The sequence below is a fragment of the Adiantum capillus-veneris genome, chromosome 4 (genome assembly GCF_014529385.1).
Source record: "Adiantum capillus-veneris isolate H3 chromosome 4, ASM1452938v2, whole genome shotgun sequence".
Classification (NCBI taxonomy): domain Eukaryota; kingdom Viridiplantae; phylum Streptophyta; class Polypodiopsida; order Polypodiales; family Pteridaceae; genus Adiantum; species Adiantum capillus-veneris.
In genome coordinates this window covers 175,833,642-175,838,783 of record NC_140934.1, presented here as the reverse complement: position 1 = coordinate 175,838,783, position 5,142 = coordinate 175,833,642, and the positions used below count along the sequence as shown (strand labels likewise).

Sequence of the window (5,142 nt, the reverse complement as noted above, 5' to 3'; positions counted from 1 at the left end):
TCATTGGTGTATCATTTTTTGCGGTGTACGTTTGAGCTGAGTGTCAATTTAATAACAACATTTAGTTGCATTGGTCGTGCCCCCACCCCCCCTTTTTTTTGGGCCAAACTCAAAATTGTGAGGGTGTATTAAATTCACCATAAAGGAATGTACAATAACCCTCGAGCACAGGACAAACCTTCATAGGACACAAGATATATATAGGAGTTATAAATCCCCAGACTAAGGAGAGGTACTCCTTTTGAGATGTTATCAAGTTGTGACCTTCATGGCTTGGATTGCTAGATTCTACTCTTCAAAGCTCTTCCTTTTTCCAATAGATATTATCACTTCCCTGCTTTCCTAGATAACCTCTAGGAAGCTGTCTGTCGAGAGGGCGTTTTTTTAACACTTGCTAGTTTTTGGTCCTTTAAACTTGTTTAAAGTAAGGCCTTTATAGTCGGGCACTCTTTGAAGTCAAGGGGATCTTCACTAGCCTTTTGCATCCCGAACACCTATTTGAGCCAATTCCTCGGGCAAGAATCTTGACGCCAATCGATAGAGACCCTCATAGCACCTTCCATAGGAATATCTTCATCTTGTGGGGCCACGGAGGGTCCCATATGTTACTTACTATCGTCTCCCATCTAGAATTTTGCCATGCTTACTCCATCGTTTATTGATGGGGACAAACCAATCAGTCTCCCCAATTCTAGAGTTTTTGCTGCTCTGGTACATTTTCGTACTAACTTGCCCGTGATGCCACCTAATCTCAGGTTTGTCCACCAAGATGCCAACAGTTTGTCATGAGTTCCCAACTCCTTTCATGGCCCACCTAGAGAAAAGAGCTTCACCTTGTCAATCATGTCCCCTATCATAATGGCCCATGCCTGGTCTTGTTTAGCAATTGAGACCATAAATTTGGCACACTGAGCCTCCACATGAATTGCATGGTTGAGGATCCCTATACAACCTTGCTCCTTGGGTCTAGCAATAACCTCCCATTTGGCCCACTGTCAAGGCAACGAACCTCTGATGTTATCTTTCCATAAGAATCTTTTCAAGAATTTCTTTCAATTGCATTTAGCTAGTTTGGGTGGTGGACCAGTGAAAGACATCTATGGGATCATGAATGAATCAATCACCTTCACGCTGCTCAAGAAGGACAGGAGCACATGCTCCCACCTTCGCATCTTGCTCCTCACTTTGTCCAAAACCCTCAAGAATATTTGCTTGTGAGTGATATTAACCCCTAGCGGGGGGCCTAGGTGGCGGAAGACCTTACCTTTTGAGACTATCTCACTAGACCATTAAGATGGGACAAGTCAATTCTGAAAGCGAATTTTTCTCAACATTACATTTCAAACGGGAGGCTGTGGAAAACGTTTGAACAATCTCTAGAGCCTTTCCGAGCATTTGAGAGATAGCTTTTAAGAAGAGCAAGGAGTCATGCGCGAAGAGCTTAGCCAGGAGTTGTTTGTTACCTAGTAAGGACAACCCTTGAATCTCTCCTCTTGTAGCACTTGCATTCAACATGGTAATAAGGGGATCAGAAATCATAGCGAGGCAAGAGGGAAACCCTGTTTGGCTGGAGACTACATTGAACAAAGAAAAAATTCTTGACTACTATTTTTTCTTTGTCATCGATGAAGTTCAAGTTTGCAAAAGTAGCCACAAATAAAAAAGGACTCCTGTCTTCTGAGTTTCCATATTTCTATCACCAATATATTTCCCTTGCACTTTCTTGTTGGGTGCTTGATAATATGAACTGGATACGAGGAAACGTACATGGCAACAACAACAACAAACAAAGTGGGAGTCGAGAAGCTACAGAGGTTAACATCATTCATTCCATCGGTACGAGCAGAGATGGACTGAAACAAGGCCACCACCAGCTCGTAGCTCTGCCTCAAGCCCCTTCAATGGCTCACTTCTCCAATCTATACGTCCCAGCATGCACATCACTTGACATCCATTTCAGAACGCCGCACTCCCCACTAACCAAAATGTTCTATCACTTGGAAATATGTGTGAAAAGCGTCTCTCTTTGGCCATCAACATAAGTGTACCAAGGCAGAGAAGCATCACCCATGATTGTTGCATTGTCACCATATTCTCATCCAGAAGTACGTATCCACAATTACCGACGGGGCAGGATGAACATGGTTTTGCATCAGCACAATGAAACCATGTGGATTTGGCATATGAGAAAACCAGCCGATATGGAGAAAACATAATAGCAAGTAGTCAACCAACTCAAGGTGACGAGTGCTTCATAATCCATGGCCTTTTTCTGTGTCTGCATGTGATTGTCTCCGGTACGTGGAAAAAATGACCCATGTTTCCGTAGCAGCAGAGGGAGGCGGGAAGGCTTCATGATAGGTCTTTGTAGCATGTGGGTGTGTGGCAATTTTGCAATTGAGGGTTCTTAAGGGATGGGTTCGCTGAAGAAGAAGAGCTTTCTGAGCAAGAGGGAGATGGCCGTGGCTCTGATACCGGTGCTAGGAGATGGCGGCTATGGCAGGTGCCATCGAGGAGATGCCATGGCGTGAAGGAGCAGAAAAAGAGTTGACGAGAGAGAGAGAGAGAGAGAGAGAGAGAGAGGGATTAAAAGCAACACTATTGTTTTTTTTTAATTGAAAATGTCTACTCTATACATAGAGTTATTTCATGCAAACTCAAAGTGTATGTGCATGCCTATAAGAGGCATTTCCGATGGATAGAAAATTGTACAGGGCTTGAACCAAACAATGACATCTTCTATGGACCAGGAAACTTGTTCATATGCTTTGTCAGGTGAAGTTGCAAAAGGATACACTCTTGATTGGTGAAGTTTGCATACTCAATGCCAACCATTGCTACCAGAATGTTTTCATATATTGACCTTCCCTTGATATATCCATGCTAGTGAGGGGTGAATATGGCTTTATCAACGAGGGGAGAGAGCCTAAGGCCACTGCTTTGGTGATAATTTTATATGCTACCGTCATCAATGTGATGGGTCACCAATGCTTTGTTTGGGAGAAACAAACCTACCTAGGAATAGGTTAATGACACCCTTTTTTATTCTTGAATTCATCTCTCCTTCAACAAGGGCTTCGGACCCCCCCATAACCATAACTCCTTGAAGAACCCAATCATCAATTCGTCCCATCCTGGGGACTTCTCCTTGCCTAATGAATGTAGCACAAGTGAGCATTCATCCTTAGTAAGGACCTTCTCCAACAAGTTCACTCTTCTAATTGTGATATTTTACAATTGATGTCATAAAATCTAATATCTAACCAACTCAAATGATCTTCTCATCTTAAGCTAATCATTTAATGTGGGAGAAAAAACAAGAACAAGGGTTAGGATATAGACATGTGCTTATGGATCTATCTCAACATAGGGTTGTTGGGGGCAATCGTAGCATAGCTTAATCAACCCAAGACCAACAAAATTATCAATCCTAGGATCAGCAACCCGACTAGTGCATGGAAGCATGAGCATCGGATATATCGAATGAGAGGATTCAAGAGAATGCTTATCCAATGCAATAGAAATTAGCCATGAATCACTAACTCTAATCACATCATCAATCAAGCATCACCTACACACATTAAGCCCACCAAAGTCCAACTTACCATAGAATAGAATCCCAAAGCACACTCATGACAAGCACACACTAATTGCATTGATTTTGGCCTCTTCAATCACCACATGCCAATCAAGGCACTTCATCAAAAGCTACACACACAAGGTAAATGGTTCTAGAGTTCATTAAACCCATCCACACACAAGCAAACAATAGGGCACATTAAGCATGGGCATTAAGCTCATGGCTAGGCCATCCATAAAGTGAACACTCAAGAGAGAGATGTCTCTCAAAAATGGATCCTCAAGAATGACTACTCAAGAATCAAGCATCCTTGCATAAAGGCTTCCTTATAAAGGCTTGCACCACACTCCCTTATAAAGGCTTCCTTATAAAGGATTGCATCACAATCCCTTCTACTATGGGTTTAAGTTTGAGTCTCCTAGCTAGTATATACAACTTGGAACTCACAATGAGCCCAAAACCTTATGCAAATGTGGATAGGAAATATTGTGCACATCCATAGCATATCTCCCGCTTGATACATAATCGGTGTAGACTGTGTTAGCCGCTACTAACAAGGGCCAAGGTAAAAGGGTCCAAATGAGACATGGTTTGTCAAAGAGAAATGCTACCTAATGGAGCTTAAAGACCTTAGGGTTAGCTTCATTAAAGACCTCCAAAGGTTAGTGTTAAAAAGTCATTTGACCTTAGGAAAGCTAGGGATGTGCTTGAGGTGGGAACTTGGCCCAAGCTTGAGGTGCTTGTCGTGCTTGCTGACTAAGGTGCTTGAGGTGCTTGTCGTTTGCTTGATGACTAAGGTGCTTGAGGTGCTTGTCGTGCTTGAGGGGTTAGGGTTGAGCTTGATGTGGGAACCTTCTCCAAGCTTGATAGAATTGAGCTTGAGGTGGGAATCTTTTCCAATCATGAAGAGCTTAAGGTGTTTCAAAAGTCAACAAGGATCCCTACAAGGAGGGGGCGAGCCCTACAAGTAGGGGCAAGAGAGAGAACACACACACCCTCACACAAGGCAAGCCTAGTCCAAGGAGGCAACAAGGACACATGTCAAGTTCCTTTCCATATCGCCTCATAAGGTGTCTAAAGCCTATTGGTTGGCCTCTCAAGGGGTCCAATGATAATTTAGATTATTTAATTAATTGTGTATGCATTTATCAAGTCCTCTCTCCCAAAGGGGAAAGGGGGACACTTGTCCCAAGGCTAGCATGCTTGCTTAATATGTACTCTGCATGTAATTGGCTAGGCTTGAAGGGGTCCAATGAAGCTTCCACCATGAGCTAGAAGAGGGGTCAACCAAAGCAAGGAGGGGGCTAGCTTGGGGGGTATACTCTCCCACACATGCACATACACACTCTCATTGTGTGAAGTGCAAAGTGCAAGAGCTCCATCTCCTTCTCCAAGCTTGTTGAGAAGTTGGAGCCTACATCAACACTCTTGGGTATGGACTGAAAATCCAACCAAGAACCATGCTTCAATGCTTAAGCTCGCCATCTTCTTCATCTTCATTACTATGCTATTATGTTATGCTAAGCAAGAAGAGTGAGATAAGTGAGGAACTATTTCTTTCT

The 5,142-nt window shown here is 43.1% G+C and overlaps 1 pseudogene; it reads right to left on the bottom strand.

Annotated features, from left to right (window-relative positions):
• Positions 1-1,619: 1,619 nt before the first annotated feature.
• Positions 1,620-3,133, bottom strand: LOC147460398 (uncharacterized; annotated as a pseudogene).
• Positions 3,134-5,142: the final 2,009 nt, after the last annotated feature.